This window comes from Amphibalanus amphitrite, unplaced genomic scaffold, assembly GCF_019059575.1.
Source record: "Amphibalanus amphitrite isolate SeventyFive unplaced genomic scaffold, NRLGWU_Aamphi_draft 000188F_arrow, whole genome shotgun sequence".
Lineage (NCBI taxonomy): Eukaryota > Metazoa > Arthropoda > Thecostraca > Balanomorpha > Balanidae > Amphibalanus > Amphibalanus amphitrite.
The window spans coordinates 465,504-484,172 of record NW_024881683.1 but is presented as its reverse complement, the minus strand read 5'-3'; the positions used below and the strand labels follow the sequence as shown (position 1 = coordinate 484,172).

At 47.0% G+C, this 18,669-nt stretch overlaps 1 protein-coding gene across 4 annotated transcripts in view; it reads right to left on the bottom strand.

The window, feature by feature from the left end:
- LOC122384387 (carbohydrate sulfotransferase 5-like) overlaps positions 1–16,731 on the bottom strand; it is a 64,640-nt gene extending 47,909 nt beyond the window's left edge. The window contains exons 1-2 of one of the 4 annotated variants that reach the window (XM_043371763.1): positions 15,069–15,175; positions 12,424–12,673 (exon numbers count right to left, since the gene is read on the bottom strand). The gene's annotated coding sequence lies outside the window, so the exon portion shown is untranslated. Of the gene's footprint in view, positions 1–12,423; positions 12,674–15,068; positions 15,176–16,458 lie in introns of those variants that run through there. The other 3 variants (XM_043371759.1, XM_043371764.1, XM_043371756.1) reach the window with 3 other exon arrangements.
- Between the last annotated feature and the right edge of the window lie 1,938 nt (positions 16,732–18,669).

Sequence of the window (18,669 nt, the reverse complement as noted above, 5' to 3'; positions counted from 1 at the left end):
GCTGAGCGTAGCACCAATCTAGTAGAAAAATGAACTACTGGCTGGTAGAATCATGTTGTTCTGGTATAATGACCCCTGGAGTCTAGCCTAAAGGTTGCCAGTGCAGCTACACTCTAAGACAGCCCCGTAGTGATCTCAGCATTGTATATGACGTTTAACCCGCGCCCTGCTGGGGGTCCTGGATTTCCACGCCCTGCTGGGGGGGGGTGTTTGAACACCCCCCCTTCTAACTCGGCTCCTGGGCCACGTAGCGATACGCGGAAGGCGGCGTTCGAAAGAGCGTCAAAAATAATGAGGAAATCACTTCGGTCAATTTTTTGGTCAGGTCAAAGGTCAGGTCACCAGAGGTCATTGAAGGCAAAATTTCGCCGATTTCCAGGTCGAATGTCGACAATTTCCAAGAAGCCAACGCATAACTCGGGAACCAATAGAGATACAGCGCCGCGGAAAAGCGTATTCGATAGCCCTATTAACGCCCTTTCTGAGTAATTCTCTCAGATTTGACCTAACGTCAACGGTTTTGCCTGTAGGGGGCAAAAACTGCAAAAATAGCCGATTTTTTCGGAAACAGTTTTTCTGCAATAACTTTTGACCCAAGCCTTGTACGAGCTTACTTTTACCGGCATCGTGTTCCTCTCGTCAAGACGCATCGAATGAACTGTAACTTGACCTTGAAAGGTCAACTTGAAAATTTGACCTCAGGTCAAGGTCATGACCTGACCGGAAAGGGTCATGTTGCATATCAGTCGATCCGTATCGTCGAGCTGAACACATCTAAGGCGTTTTCATCGCTCTAGCATGCCTCTATCAAAAGTTATTTGCGAAAAACTGTTAGATACCATTCGTGACCTAAGATGACCTCAGGGCATAAACAGGGGTCACGGACACCATTTTCATGTTCAGTGTGTCTAAACCACTTGTAATTCAGTGTTTGGGAGTGTTTATAATGTCTTTCGTCCAAAGGAGGCGCATTTCAATTTTCTCCCATTGACTTATAATGGGGAGGTCGCAAAATTGACCTGACCTTAGGTCACCGATATCAAAATTCTGAGATATACATTTTGTACATGCTATTGCTCTTAGCAATGGCTGAAAGTTTCAAAGCGATCGGCCACTCGGTGTAGCTATGACAGACATTGAAACTTTTTATGAGGTGAGGTCACTTCAAGTGACCTGGTGACCTGACCTTGAATGACCTTGGTCTGAAATTTTCACAACATGTGTAGAATTGATGTATGATAAGGTGTACCAAAAACGGCGGCGCTCCGCGCCGCCGTTTTTGAGATATTCGCGAAAAACCACAAGGGGGGGTGTTCAAACACCCCCCCCCCAGCAGGGCGCGGGTTAAGTAAGCAAATAATATTAATTTGTTTGAAAAAAACAATGTCATTTAAATATTTAAATGTATTTATTTGTAATGCTTAAAGGGAAACATTTTTGTGAGTAATTGTCTCGATTTTGACCATTAAAACGGGTATTGTATTTTTTGACGTCATCAAATAGCTCCAAAAAAGAAATGTAATGTTTTCATTCCGTTCAAGGCCGCTGAAGAAACGCGGGATCTTGCGTGGGACATTGTCCGTTGTTTGCCGCGCAGAGTTGTGCCGTGCTTGTGCCTTTTTCATCCGTTTCTTACGTATGGCATATGTGTGCATGAAGCTTTGATTTTGTTTTTGGTTATTGTGTGGCCGGTGAGTCAAACGCCCCTGTAGAAACCGGATGCTGCCTTTGATCGAGATGGAGTCAGACGATGATTGCAGAAAGCTAATAATATTGAAAAGAGGGCCGGTTGCGTGGCATGTCTGTTCAGAGTTGACATTTTGCTTTACTCCAGTTTATGACCTGAGAGCCTGGCTGGAAGTGACGGATCCAAACTTTTCACGTTAAAATGGCTGAGGGTGCAATAATCTCTTAGTCTCTACATAGCGGGCTGGTATAGGAGCGTCTTGCTACGCTGCACCATAGCTGGCTAGTGATTCTCTTTTGGCTAGAAATGGCATTAATCATTATCTCCACTGGCGAAAATGGCACTTGACATCACCGAATGCAACGTTCATGTTGTTAGGATACATAAAATCAGGAAGATTACGCGAATTAGGTAGGCAAACGTGGAATAAAATAGGTGCTGGATGTTTTGGTTTTGGTGCTGAATCAGCAAACAGCAAATACGGAGTTCAACTAGACGATCTGGCAACTTTAGGCTGTGTGGAAGCAATTAGGTGCCAGATTCAGATATTAGGGTCGAATAAGCATTTTGGGGCTGATCAGCAATTAGGTGCCAGAAACAGCTTTTTAGGGACCAGAAACAAATATTCCCCTATTAAAATTGATACGAATCCGCTTGGTTTTGCTACCGCTGGATTGTTCAGGCTCTACTAATTCTAATGATATCCCATAAACGCTCCATCAGTGCCTGATTGTTCCAGTCCAGTGCTAAGCATTTCATGCGTCCTATCCTTGTACATTTCTGAAGGTTTCGCAGAGCGCAGCGTAGCTACTCGTACTCGTAGCATTTACGCTCATCTTTATGTGGGATCGCCAATACCTTACGAGTGTCCTGGTTGCCTGAGCTTAAACGGTCCACACCAGAAAATTCCACAAAATTAGCGAGTAACGGTGTTCCCCAGAAATTAGAAAAGCAATATTGTGGAACGTGCAAAGGCACGTAGTCTCTTCACAGGGTGTGGGTTGACCCATACCATAAGTCCTTTGCCGCTTCGAGCGATATCATAAATGCCATTGTGGTGCCGTCGATTGATTTAGCTGGAATGTAGTAACTGATTAATAAGGAGGTCTGGAAATGTCCCGTATCCGAAAGCATAGCGTCCACACGCACTGTGTGACACGCACGTGTATACATGCCTTTGGTTTGTGATGTGGCCGATAATTTGCTTTCAGTGCACTTGCCCACGGAATGGGATGCGACCCTCAGCTGATTTAGTGTTGGTAAGGTTAAACAGTTGAGCTATTGGACGGAATGGTGCACGTGTCCCCAGTTCAGCTCCCCAAGAGCTGGCTGGGTCAGGCCGCCTGGTCTGTTGAGTGTTGGGTACATGCCTACTACCTACATACATGTAGACGTGTACGGAGTGTTAGTGTCGCTGCTCTGACGAGCGCCTGTTTTATAACGCAATGCCAATAATAACGAAAAGAACCGTGGCGTAACTCCGGCCGGCCGGGCCGACTCGATCCTTGCGCAGCGGCGTTTTCACATGGTAAGGGTATATAGGGTCTTGATCGTAAGTACCACCACAGTGACAGCCTGGGCGGTGTGGATCGCAGCAGTTGGCCGTATGACAGCTCGCGACATCCCATCTGGCCGGTATCGGGGCCGCCTTTTTAGGCTGATCCACTGTTGTTCAGCCGTCTCTGTCGGTGTCTCACGCGGCCAGCTGTGCCGCTCCGTTCCACTGTGTGGCGCCGGTGCCGCTCGGTCTCTTCCACCGCGGCTCCGGCCTCCCTTCCTGGCACGGGGTCGGCGCTCTGTCAGCTGAGCCGGCGCTACACCGCAGTGAGTCGGCGGGCGACGACCCTCCGGTGTCAGCCGTCGCGTCGTGCCGGGCCCCAGCGTATCAGCATGGGCCGTCAGCGGCCGCTGATCCGTCTCACTGGACTTGCTGACATATGACACGACTACGGGGTCAATGACTCACCATAATCCAGTGTTCAGTGTTTCCCGTCGTGGTCATATGCCGCCTTTCGGTAGTATGCAAGGTGGTCAACATCATGCAATACGCCGATGACACACAGACCCTGGTCACCGGATGTAAATGTGACATTGGGCAACTCGTTCAGCGCATGATGGAATCGGCTCTGGGCACTTTGTTTCTGTGGTTCGCTCAAAATCAGATGAAAGTAAACTCTAGTAAGACTCAACCGAGGCCTGTTTGACTCGGCACTCGTCAAATGCTACTCGGTCTACCAAAAATGTGTATATATGTAAACGTTGTGATTGTAGAAGAGATTCCGCGAGTCAAAAATTTAGGCGTAGTAATGGACAGGCACTTGACTTACGAACCATATGTCAACCAGTTGGTAGCGAAGTGTACTGGCTTATTGGTCGGCCTCAGTCATGCGAGACATCATATCCCCCATGAGGTATACTAGCAGCGCTTGTGGACGGACAAGTGATTTCCCTGATTCGCTATTGCATCTCTAAATGCGGAAACTAGCGCTCTCATTGTCGCGTGTGCAGAAACTACTCAACTTTTGTGCAAGAGTGATCTCAAGGCGGCGTAGACGTGAGCACGTTAGGGATGTACTGGCTGAGTTGAAATGGTTACCTTCCCAGGACCTCGTAATGCACCGCACATATGTTTAATCAAAGCCGTCCTGACCAATGGACAGCCGAGCGGCTCCGGTGACCTCTTTCGTACCGCGCTGAGTGTGAGATCGAGGTCGGGCCAGACAGGATGACCTTCTCATGCTTTGCCACGTGTCAGAACCGAGTCTGGCAAGCGAAGGTTTGCCTATCGAGCCGCCAGCGCGTTTAATGCCATGCCGCGCGACATTCGGGAGACCCGCATATCGTCGTTCAGACACGGTTCGTCGGAAGGCCATTACATGCACAAAAGAAACGAAATATACCATTCGAAAGCTGACGGTGAGCTGATTCCCAAAAAAAATAGTTATTATCAAAATCGCTCGATGACCTCTTTTTTTAAAAATCCGTTTTTGTAAAACGTTGTCATTTTTCATTCGACGGGCTGTCTCGGGTGTTCTTGAAATCATGGACAAGTTTTTTTCTTGTACCAGTGAAAGCTGAACGCCAAAAGAACAATATGTCGCCAAAAATTATTCTCAAATATAATATCCGTCTCCCACAACCGACAAAAAGGCGCACTCTCACAACTCAGTCTCACGATGGACCAAAATCAGCCACAGAGAAGCGTGTAATGACCCTTATCGACTCACAGACCCGGCACTCCCGGCTCGCCCGACCGACCACGGAAGGAACGTTCGGCTCTCGCTCTACTAAACAAATGTCATATTTGTTAGTTTTACGGTCCACATCACTATTAACCCGCGCACCGACGGGGGGGGGCGGATATCCGCCCCCCCCCCTGAGGTTTTTCGCGAATAGCGGGAAAACCGCGGCGCGTAGCGCCGCGAAATTTGGTGTGACTATTCCCTTATCAATTTTACACATGGTGTGCAAGTTTGAACCTCCTACCTTTCAAGGTCAGGTCACCAGGTCACTTTGAATGACCCAACCTCAAGTCACTTTTTTGCAACTTTGTCACCGTGCCAGAGCTACAGTAGATGTCGGAGGCCTTTGAAAGTCGCAGGATGTTATTAGGTCATTACAGTCCCACGCACAAGGGGGAAAAGCTCAAAAAATTGAGCGCTCAAAAAATTGAGCGGGCCCCATTATGAAGGAATAGGCGAAACGATGGTATTTTACAATGCCTTTAGCGTCACACTACGGCAAATATCGTATCCAAATAAGGTATCAATGGCAAGAGAGAGCAACAAGGTTTCTTCTCGAACACTCGCCGTGATAATTTATATCGGTGTTTTTGGAAAGAAAATGCCCTAAAGACGCTCAACTTTTTGAGCGCCACTTGTCGTTCGGGACCGCGATACTCAATAAATTGAGCGCCACGACAGACGACAGTCAGCTGGCGCTCAAAAAATTGAGTGCCGGCCAGCATCTACACTCAATTTTTTGAGCGTTCTCCGTGACAGGTGAAGCCGGTACTGGCTGCCATTTTTGATGTTATGTTCGTTGAAATACGTTAAACTGAGTTGAAACAGAAATGCAGGAAGTTGAATGCTACGTGGTACCTAAACTTTTCACAAACCCATGGCATCATGTCACATTTTCCGCTAGTAGTTTTATCGGTCTTTCGGATTCGGCACACCTCAAATAATTATACAAGGCTTGAATAATCCGTATGAATACTGTAATTGATATTCTCTGACTGTACTGGGAGAAGGGAATACGTGAATACAGAGATATCCACCCACCCTTGAATATTGGAGAATTATAGCAGGAAAAACTGTATTGCCACGGTTACAACTTACAAGGCCATCGGCCGCAAACAAACAAAAATACTATACAATGTGGGTTAGATTCACAAACATCATCAAGTGTGGAACACAGAGACGAGCAAAACAACATCACATTATCGCATGCCAGCCCGACCACATTGGAACCGGGTCCGGGTGACCTGCGACCGGAACCTGCGTCTTGCCAGCATACATCACAAAAGCAGGAGGCAGTGTCGTACTGCTTTGATCCAAAATATGCCATATAACAAATGATATAAACGACCTAAGCTCGGACTAAGCTTATCATTATCAAATCCTTAACATGTAAAAGACGAATGGAAACATCGAGTCTCAGACCAGCAGTAGCAACGATCACAGTAGCAACATCACAAAGAACACGCGGCATTATCAGACAGCCGTTTTGTTATCGGGCTACAGGCGGCGACGGCGTGGTTGCAGACCAGCTGCGAGGTAGCGGCGTGCGGGCAAAAGGCGCGGGCACACCTCCATGTGGCCGTGCGGACAGTGCGCGGTCGGCGTCGCATAGTGGGCGGCATCGGGCTGTCCCGGGCCGTCGAAGCCGCACAGGTTGTCGGCGCATGTGGGCGCGCGCGGTCACCACGGCCAGCTGCTCACCGCCAGCACAGACTGCGCAGCGTCGCCGCTCCGCCGGCCAGAACACGCAGACAACCCTTCTTGCAGTCGCACAACACGTCGCCAAACTCATTCACCTGCTCCACCATGTTGTTGATGTCACCGAGTCGTTCGAGTTGTGGCTCGTGCCGTCGAGCATGACCTGCCCGATCGGACACGGGTCAGCGGCTTCTGCTCCAGCGAAGTCTTCATCTTAGTGACGTCTTGCTGATCTCCACAAAGGCTGAGCAGATGACCTTACCCACAGAGACGGCCGACGTCCTCGCCAGCGACCGCTTGGTTGTGCAGACCTGCCAGAAAAAGAAAAGCTGTTTGGTGATCTCAAACGATTTTTTTCTTTATGCAGTGGAACAAAACGGAAAATATGTCATACAACAGGAACTAAAAAAAAGATGCAGACTAGGTCGTCTAAGAAATGGGTGCAACATTGATAAAATTCTTCATTGAATGAATTCTGCAAATGCTTTTGATAAAATGTGTGGTGATTATAAGGAGACCACTTTACTATAAAATTGCTCAGGATTCCCTATCTGGACCTGTCAAAAAATCCTGACTGCACACCAACAATGAGCATTAAATCCAAAACCTCTACCAGGTACCTAGGGATAATTAAATTCTGATTCAGGAAAATATTTCACATCATACAAATAAAAACCTTTACTATATTGAAACTGAAAATGTGATGCTGATCCAGTGACCTAAGGGTCTCAAAGTATAATAATAAATTAATAATTATCGATTATAAATTTGGTGGTGACTGCCGACTGGCGTCTGGCGGCCTAGACCTTGAGGCTTGAAAGTGGTCTTCCTTTTCCGTTGACTCCGATCCTCCAGATGGAAATGATATAAAGGATCATTTTTATCTTATTTCATATGAGCGAGCCAGTCAGCAAAGTGGCTATCCTGTTTCAGCATTCACCCACACAATAGTTGACTGTCAGTCTGTCATGCTGTCAGTGTTGTGAAGCAATGAAGGAGTTGAGTTTTGTTGATTATTAATTGTGATGTTATGTAAAGGACTGGAAAATGAATGTGAAAACTATGGAAACATATTGGCAGAGTATTGTCACTTACTAACAGGACATATGGATAGAGAATACATTCAAATTAATAAGAAATGCCAAATATCAAGGTACTCAATCACTGATAGCAGTGGACTATCATATGTTTTAATGTCAATTATATGAAAGTTAAGACTGAAACTACCTTTTACCTCATCATAACTAATGAAAAATTGTGTGAAGAAAACATTCACAGCCTCTTTGAAGCACTTAGACCACTAAAAAACAAAAATTTTCACGTAAATATGTAGTGTCTCCTTCCTTCAAAACATCATATCGGATGGCACCACTTTCGTCGACAGTTACTTATCTGCACGCAAATCGAGGAAAACGTGAATTGATTGACGTTTACGTGTTTCCAAATTTAAAATCACAGCATATTCAAACTTTTCAGTGTACCTTTTAACATCTAAGTACAACTAAAACGATAAAAACTTACCCTCAACACAAGGACGACGACAACCACGCGACCGGAGACGTCGCGACGAAATAAACAAACGGCGCCGCCAAATGAAAAATATTCTCCGATATGGGTAATGTGAAATTGAATCGCAATCATTTTGGGTAGTATGAAAAATGCTCTTTCCAACAGAACCCTAGTAAAAAACGTGAATGGACAAAAAATAACTTTTATTTCGACATAAATATTGGCCTGTTTTTAAGTCATCCTGGTATGCCGTAAGATTTCGACCTATAAATTGGTGTTCCCCCAATCATTGAAGCTTGAGCAGTGAAAAATATGAAAGCCTAATCTGTTTTGCATCATTAGTGATTCTCCTAGGGTGTTGCCATTTCTCCCTAGGTGTTGCGAGTTGCTTTTGCAAAACGTGTTCCTGAAACGGCTCAATTTTTTGAGCCCTCAGCATTACGCGTATGGGAGCCTCTGACGTCACACGCTCAATATTTTGAGCGCTCAATAATTTGAGCTTTTCCCCCTTGTGCGTGGGACTGATTAGTGGCTACAATTTGTATATCTCGGAATTTTGATATCGGTGACCTAAGGTCAGGTCAATTTCGCGACCTCCCCATTATAAGTCAATGGGGGAAAAATCAACTCCGTTTTTACCACTAAAACGGGTCGGAATGGCCCCATATACCATACATGACTTCATATACGATCAACCTTCACTACCTTGAGGTCTGTTTTGCTGTTGGGCAGCTGTGAGGTCATGTGACGTCATCAAAGGTCACCAAAGGTTTTTGGCCAATAACTCCGTACAGGAACAAGATACAGACGCGTGGATGGTCTCATTGTGTTCAGCTCGTCAAGACGCATCGAATGATATACATGATGACCTCGAGGTCACGTGACCTGAGGTCAACCTTTGACCTTGACCTTTCGAGGTCAACATATATATCATTCGATGCGGATTGACGAGAGGATCACGATGATGCCCTTAGTTTGTTCCTATCTTGACTAATTCGAAAGTTATTCGAGAAAAACTCTCGCCATATTCAGCGCCGCCATTTTGACTTTTTCGACCCCTGTGACGTCATCTTTGACCTGACCTGAAAATGACCTTAGTAAAAATTGTAGATCTTGACCGTGCGTATCCGATGCCGTTTACCGCTTGTCGCTATCTTGCTTCGTTCTCGAGATCTCAGGGGGGGGGGCGGTAATCCGCCCCCCCCCCCCGTCGGTACTAAGTTGGCGCAGACCCCCGTCGGTGCGCGGGTTAAAGCTATTCAAGATACCTGAGAAGAAAATTCAGTGTTCTGTTAGATTTACAACATGCTTTAACTTACGTGTTGTTGTAAATCCAGCTGCGCTTAATGCCCTCGCAGGGAAAGTTAGCGGGGTTTCACTGTCAAAGACTGTACTAGCGACAGCTGTTCGGCCGCGCGACCGGTCAAAGGTTACCCTGCCACCCTGCCCACCGGGCGCTACCCCCACTCCAGCCCCGCTGAGGCCGGTACAGCCGCTGACAGTTGCTTTAACAAAAAACGCAATTTTTTAAAAAGGCCATCGAACGATTTTGACAAAAACTACATTTTTGGAATGAGCTCACCGTCAGCTTTCAAATGGTATAATTCGTTACTTTTGTGCATGAAATGACCTTCCGACGAACCGTGCAGAGGGACCGTCAAGTAATACTTGAGCACAGCGCGGCAGTGAACGCACATATATGTACGGGTCGCATGCGGAGCTTTTTTAAAGTGTCTTTTACCCATATCGTGTCTCTTACCGGTTTATTGTCTTCTGCCCATATTGTTGAAGCGAGGACATAAAAAACCAGCGATTGTCTGGATAAGCTGTAAAATTTAGATTTATTCTGATTCTGATTCTGGTGCCAGCTGTGCAGTGTGCACGCCAGATTTACCGGCGGTTGTCTGTACCGCCTCTGATAGACTCATATAGAAGCAAAACGTCGGTGTTTTGACCTCCTTTAACTGATCGCAAATGAGCGTCGAAGGAATTCGACCAGAAGCCTGGAATGTAACTCCGCCCAAATATATTTTTTTCTTAATTGACCTCCGAATCCAGTACCATACGAATTACGTAACTTCCCGATTATTTGCTATATAAACATAACATCTACCCAGTCGTCAAGTTTGTATGTGCGGGCGACGCCAGAGTCGCATCTGGCAGAGCCGTGCAGCTGTGACATCGCTACATATGTATGCTATAAGAGAAATACATAAATTCTAACTGGCTGCGTCCGTAACTGGAGGCGTATGTTTTTATTTTGCCCAGATACATTAGTGTAGAAGAACAAAAGCATGCCCACTATTTTTAAAAAGTAAACTTAGCCAAAGGTCATGATAAGTCAAATTTAGTCCATTTCAACATTTTTGGAAACTGCCCACGGCTAACTCGGGAACCAATAGAGCTACAGCGCCGCGGGAAAGCGCATTCGATAGCATTTTTACAGGCCTTTCTAAATATTGTCCTCCGATTTGACCTCAAGTCCATGGTTTAGCCTTCTGAGGGCAAAAACTATAAAGATAACAGTTTTCACGAAAAAAAGTTTTTTTTCGGTAATAACTTTTGACTCAAGAGGATCACAACAAAACTTTTGCCAGCATCGTATTTCTCTCGTCGAGACACGTCGAATAAATTAAATGTTGACATTGAAAGGTCATTTTGAAAATTTGACCTCAGACCAAGGTCATGATGTGACTAAAAACAGCGCCGCCGTTTTTGAGATATTCGCGAAAACCTGAGGGGGGGGGGGCATGAAAACGCCTCCCCCAGCACGGCGCGGGTTATTACAGCCACATCTGCCTACAGATGTGGCTGTAATCATGGCTATCATGGCGCCTACTGGATGCAAAACCACAGACAAAACATGTGTCAATATTTGGCCCAGTCCTAGGTGTGGCACATTGGCGGTTTTTGGCATTATGATTTCCGGGTGACAGATAACATAGCCTTCCAGCTATCGATTGTGTCAAATTAACTACACAGTAAGCAGTAAATCACATGCATGCAAAGCAAGCGGCAAGGCGAGGGCGGAGATCACTAAGAAAGCTACGAAATGAAGATGTGAGGTGAGGTGATGATAAGAATAAAAATAACACTGTCACGTATTTTGTACATGTGTATGCATGACATATATTGTATATGTGCTTATGATTATATATATGATTATACCGGCCGGGCCCGAAGATATCCCAACCACCGCAGGCCGCAGCCCCCGGGGACGTTTTTCGCCACCCTTGTCTAGCACAGTAAATAAGGGAGCTATGGGAACAAAAGCGATACCAAACAAAAGGTCTACACATGACGATTGAAAAGCATCTAGAACTGTCGACCTAGGTCAAGTTTCAAGGTCAGAGGTCAAGCCTTAAAGTAAAAACCAGCCCATGTGTAATTACCTGAAGCTATGTGTTCTACATAGATTATAGCAGGGTCGTAAAACGGGCAAAACTGGTTGAAAACGAATGAAGACATTCTGAGGAATCCCATGGCCATGAGGTGCTCAAATATAAAGGTCAAGGTCATGCTCATATTGAGGTAAGTGAACTTTTCCTTGTATTATATATACCGTAATCCATTAAAAAAAAACATTTTTAAGCTTATATTCCTGCCCATGTAGCAATCTATGACTGCCCAAGATCAAGGTCATGCAAGAGTATCCTTGCTCTAGAGGCTATTTCGCAGCTTCTCTCTATGGTGTTCCTTTTGCCAGAGTTAGCATCGTCCTCCGTGGTCTCCTCTGCCGTATCCCAACGCACACCTACTCCTTCCTTAGATCCGATCCGTCAGCAAATTTTTTTCACCTTATCCCGCTACTCCTTCCTTACCAGTGTCCGAGACATTCATTCAAATATAGATTTATTATGCGTCAAGGTCATCCAAAGAACACCCGAGGTCACATGAGCAGCCTTGAGCTTGACCAAGCTTGATCGTTTCCAAACAAAATGTATGACATTCGACGCGTCTTGACGCGAGAAACGCGTTGGTACTTACTACTGTCTTAGCTCAATGACTATTTTCTTTTCTTTTTTTGTAGCGAAAAACTAAAACCCCGGCTGGTGGTCTTCGACCGGACCTCAGAGCACCAGAATTATTATTCACTTGTATTGGTCATATGCTACACAACGTTCTCATAATGTCATTATCCATATGTTCTCATAATGTTCTCATAATGTCATATGTTTGGAAGTTGTTTGAAATTGTGATAAGCTTTTAGAAATGAATTACCGGCAGCCGGAGATTTGTCTGCAGGTAAAACTGGCCTCAGCACAGCAATCAATGCGGGGGCCTTACCTGCGGTGCGGGTTGAAGCCGTTTGTACCAGTAAGCCGTTTCGCTGCGCCGAAGTGAGGTGCCCCTCTGTTTTCTGTGGACCACGCGGTTCATTCACCACAAAGCCGCGAGTCCGAGCTGCTGGAGGCGCGCTTCACAAGCGATCCGCCACCCAGTTTGGGCCCGTTCCTCCTCCGTCGCGACTGTTTCACTTACACTACGCGAACTCCACGCGTGATCACAGCGATTAAATTTACCCCGCGTTCGATGTCTCCCGGACGACGAAGATTTCGTTACGGTCCAAGGCGGACAAGAGGACAGGTGGCGCCGCCGCCGCCCGCATAGCGGCCGGAATGTGAACTAACCTGCTTACCATAGGGGACTGTGTTAACCCGAGCCCCGCTGGGGGGGGGCAGAATCTGCCCCCCCCCCCTCCCGTTTTTCGCCAATAACTCCTAAACGCGTTACGCCAGCGACGTCAAACTTTGAGTATCTTATCATACATCAATTTGACACGTTCCCTGAAAATTTGAGTGAAATCCGTCTGAAAATTTTTGAGTTTTAGTGACGTCATGTTCGCAATTTTCGCCTAAAAAACGGCAAAATTTCAAACGCCGCTAACATCTTCATTTTTAAAGGAATCAAGACGTAACAAAAAAGGTTATACGTGATTCTACTTTGTCTATCAAATAGCTATCCGGTTTTTTGAATATTTAGGATTTTGGCCCAATTTTTTTTAAACTGACTTTTTTGGGAAAATAATTATAAAATCCAAAATTTTGAGTGTATCGAAAAAACCTGAATATATGTCAGAGAAGTGGTCTATGTGCACCTACACACCAATTTTTAGAAGAATCGGTTCAAAAATGTGGGAGTTATTCAAAATTTTATGACGTCACGACACACAATTTTTTAAATGATTTTTTGTAAGTTCTAGACCTCGTACGGAAACAAAAATTGCACCATTCGATTCGCCGTGAAAAACTGCATCAGATAGACACATTTTTAGGCCTTAACAGCCAACTTCAAAATTTGACCTCACTTGACCTGACCTTGACCTGACCTCGACCTGAAATTCATCCAGAGGTGGTCCATATCACTTATTGAGTGTGCCTATTGAATTCTATGAGTAAAATGACCCATAAAACATGTGTCGCACATGCCCTTTTCTATATTTTGTTTTTGGTGACCTGACCTGACCTGACCTGACCTGACCTGAACTTGACCTTGACCTTTGAATGACATTGTATTCAACGAATATTGTCTTGGTAGTCTAAGAACACGTTTTGGGCAATCAGTCTCAGTCCATTCTTCGGCAACTATGGTGCAAGGCCGATACTGTAGAAACTTGCATTTTGTACCCTTGACCTGACCTTGAGCTGACCTCTGACCTTCTTCAGCAAAAAAAAATTGGGCTCTTAAGATCCGCCTTGTTGAGAGCTTTCGATTGCCGTTTTCCCCGTCTTTCTACGACCATCGGTTCGGAAGTTAGACAGGAGGGGCAGAATCTGCCCCCCCCCCCCCCCCCCCAGCAGGGCGCGTATGGCTGAATAGCCCAGCGGGGCGCGGGTTAAAGGGACCCTCCCACCTTCAAAAAAGTTTATGAATTGGCATGAAAGTGATGTTGCTCGGTTCAGAAAGAGCGAAAACGAATATCTACCAAATTTCACCGAAAAATATTCACCGGTTTTCAAGATATTAGACTTTTACTTTTGTTTACTTTTTGGGATCCCCGCTGTTCCTAGCGACTTTATTTGGAAGCAATAGTTTGGCAGCTGAAAGTGCAGCACTTGTTGCGCGCAAAGCAGCATATGCCACCGCGTGCTACAAAACGTTTTAGTCAAACATTTAAAAATCGTTAGATATCTGCGCTGACGTCACACATTCAGAGGGGTATTCCTATGCATTAGCCCCTCTGAATCAAAATGCTGCAATTTTGAAATTCCATATTTCCGATTTAAGGCATTTCTCGATGTTGTGAGTGCCGAAACCGGTAATTGTGAGCCAGGGACCCCATTTTGGCTATCTCAACTCAAATCTAATGTTAAGGTGCAGGAGGGTCCCTTTAACGGCCGCCGTCGGCACCATTTCGGGCTTCGTTTTGACTTTGCAGCGCATTAAAAGGCTTATTTATAATTGAAAATGGACTAGCGAGAGTCGTTATGGAATCAGAATTTGATGCTCTACAAAACTAGGCTATTTTCATTGTGATGGCATCACAGACTACACCGCAAGCCCCAATAAAGCAGAACTATGTCACGCCATCGGAGATGACACAGCATTTGTTTCTTTGGTATAGACATTGAAAAGTATAACTTTTTTTACTGCATCTACGGTGCGATGGTAGAGAAAATTGTATGGCCTACCTAATGGTACCCATTACTTAGCAATTTGGTGTAATTCGTCGCCAAACTCTCGTAGATTCGTATGTCCGCCTCACTATGGAGTTCGGACCATAACGCTATGTCGTCCGGCCAATCGCGTCCAAGGTCAGCGGGGGCTCGGCTGCGGTTATGGAACGTGATTGGCCGGACGGGGTAGAAGCTTCGCCGTCCGAGAGACATCGAACGCGGGGTTAGTCGTGAAGCTACGAGGCGTAACAATGTGGCGAAGCTCAGCTCAATAACAAAATGCTCCAGCTGATCCACTACCGCCGACGACCGAACCGTTCGGTGCTGTCCGCTCGGTCACACAGAGTCCGCTGGTTATCAGCTCGGTCACACGGAGTCCGCTGATTTTCACTGGCTCACGTCACGTTTCTGACGGACGGCAGCACAATTGGTCATGGTATTCACGCTGTGCTCTAGGGGAGAGTGGGGTAATTTGGCCGTTTTTTTTTTTTTAGAAAACGATGTAACTAAAAATCGACAACACATTTCTGCATTTTCTCAACGCTGACAGGTGTGGCATACATTTTACTTTCCTGGACAGTTAACTTGAAATGATTGGGTTACTACTTATATTGAAATTGTGACGCATTACAAATGTCTGCAAAGCGGCCAAATTGCCCCACTAGCAGGGTTCTTTGGCCGGGGGTGTGGGGCAATTTGGCCGGTGTTTGTTTGAGGCCATGATTTTTGTTATCGGCGAGTCAGCCTCACATTCAGCAATGACGCGTGTCCTACGACGCATTTGAAGCATTTTGGAGGTTGACTCAGCCGTCACAGTGGTCGATCAAAATAGTCAAAATAGCGGCTATAGATGCGATGACACTTTTTTATGAATAGCTTTTGAAGTAATCAAGCTAGGCCAAAACTAAAAGTACCATCGTAATTTTCTCGTCATTCCGCATCGAAACATGTATGTTTTGACCTCGAGAGGTCAAGGTCAAAGGTTGGCTTCGGGTCACGTTACCTCAGGTCGCTTGACCTCAGGGTTACGTGAGTTCAACGTCATCATGTATATCATTCGATGCGCCTTGACGAGCTTAACACAATGAGACCATTTGCGCAGTTGTATCTTTTTTCTGTAAGTATTTATTAGCAAAAAAGCGTTAGTTAACCGTTGATGACGTCACATGCCCTTACAGCTGTCCAATAGGAAATATGGCATCAAGGTAGTCAAAGTTGGTCATGAATTATGTCCTTTATGTATGGTATAATTGACCATGACAACTCGGCCGTCCCAGCATAGTGACTCTGAGCGCACCGGCCAAGCTGCCCCGCTAGTCCCGGCCAAATAACCCCACATTGCCATTCTGAAAATTTTTTGTCTATAAAGTCGTCATGGCTGTACAGAACTAGATGAAATTGCTCTTGGAACCGCTGAACACCCTCCAGAATGGCGCTATAATGTTGGAATTCGTTTACAGCCCAAATACTACATGTTATTTAAGTTTTTAAACGGAAGTAAAAGTTACCATTTTCTAACGAAATTCACGTTTTATTAATTTTGAATAAAACTAAGAGGGGGAAAGTTTTGACATTTGTTCTCGAGTTAGTTCTGCCGATGACAAATGAATAGAGACTAAAGTTATTTCATTCACTTTTATCAGCTTTCGTACAGGTGGGGGCGGCCAATTTACACCACCGGCCAAATTACCCCACTCTCCCCTACCTGATCCACCATTGTCTCAGCCAGCTGCCAGCCCGTCCGCGGCACCGCACCAGATGCTTCGGAGACGCAATGGGAGATTCACCAGGGACACCGTGATATTCACAGAGACACCGTGGAATTCACCGGAGACACTGGGTTATTCAGCGGAGCAGGTCGCCGCGGCCCCCGGCCGGCCGCGCGGCGTTCCTCTCTGCAGGTAACCGAGGCCGCCGCGCTGCGCTCCGCCGGGCTGCCCTGCTGAGACAAGCGACTTTCACCGACCTGCCGTAATGAACCGGAGCGGCCGGCCGGCCTGGATCGGTCCGATGACCACGCCGCCAGGGGGCGCTCACATCGCGGAGCGGGTTGACAACTGAGTCCCGCAGCCTTGACGGAGGATGTCGGGCATCGAACGATGGCGGAAGGCTGAATTTAAGGCACTGATGCAATATCATATATCATTTCATATACCATTTGTAACTACCATATGGGTAGGTACCTAATACATAAATATGGACATAGACCTACCTCTGTATACAGAGGTCTATGATATAGTCCATATCATACCATATCAATCCATATCATATGGATTTACAAGGTCGGCGTTATTTTGATATGTATTAAGCCTATCATGGTTCTCTGATAATCGTGACGTTGCCTTCTTCCTTATGGGGGGGGGGGGGGGAGGGGGGTCAGCTGGGTCTCCACAGTTTTCCGCAAATAACTCGCGTCAAAAACGGCGAATCGTGACAAAACTTTCAACAAGCCCTGGAATGTACAATTCTTACGCCCACCCTGAACATTCCATTACCCTGACCCAAGGCCGTATAAGAGAGGTAGAATCATCCCGCGATTTCCAATGGACCGGTCGCTAAGCATTAGCGTGACGTCACTGGTGGAGACCGCGCGGCGCCCGGCTCCAAGCCGTACGTCTGGTACATTTGGCACTTTATCGTTGTTATTACTGAGCGTAACGACAACTAATGACTCTTAATAACTTTTTTACCCACCTTAAGCTGATTTCCTTGCCCATACATTACCGACCCGAGCCCCAGAGTTGACAATCTTGGGATATGGGTCGGATAGGCGACCTCGCGACGGGAGAAGGAACGATTGCAATTGTTGTGTCTCGCACCGCCGATTGCATTCTCTATCTGCACCCGGAGGGGGGGGGGGCTAGGGGCACGTGCCCCCATCGGATCAGGGGGCGTCTCGGGCGTCCACGCTGGCATTTTCGACTCAGAAGGGCCCCACAGGGTTCGAAAGAACACCGTATGTGCTCCGAATAGCCACACTTCTCTCCATAAAAACCACACACCGGCTTTTTGTTGTTCCTTGCTGGCCTGTCAGGGCCCATTGGCCATTGGTGACCTCTGAGAGCTACTTGCCGGCCTCTGAGGGCCCTTACCGGCCTATCAAGGACCAGCAGTTCTAAGGGTTTCACACACGCCTGTGGTGACCCCCTAACCCAGGTTGAAGGCCCCCACAACGGCGCCTGCGAGGGCCCTCACCGGCGGCTGTGAAAGCCCCAAACCGGTGCCCAGCTGAGGGCCCCACACTGCCACCTCTGAGTTCAACCGGCACCCCTGAATGAGGTCCCGAAACCAGTGCTTCTTAAGGCCATATATCGGCGGCTTTGGGGGCTCAACGCCGGACTACCTCTGACGGCCTCAGACGGGACCTGCGCATCGGACGGCCACGCACCGGTGACTTTTGAGGGCCCCACACCGACGACTCTGAGGGCCCCACTGGCGTCTGAGTGTACCTTGCTGGTCTGTAAGGACTCCACAGGGCTCCCGAAGGCTCCGCAGACCTCTTGAGAGCCCCTTGTCGGTCTTTGAGAGCTCCTGTCGGCCTGTAAAGGGTTCGAGCCAGCAGCTCTAAGGGTCCCACACCCGACTGTGACAACCCCACACTGCAGTGTCTCTGAGGGCCCACAACGGCAACTGTGATGACCCTCACCGGCGCCTCTGAGGGCCCACAGCGGCACCTCTGGGGGCCCCGCACCAATGCCTCTGAGAGCCTCACACCGGTACCTGTGAGGGCCCACACCAGTGCCTCCAAAGGCTTCATAACCGGCGGCCCTGAGGGCCCTATACACGGGTGATTTTGAGGGGCCTACCGAAGGCACCACACAATCCCTTAGTCTCGCTGAGCTTCTATCCCAATCCCATACCGGCTTCTATCCCAATTCCGGCTCAACTAATTAGCAGCCCCCCCCCTCCATGGGTC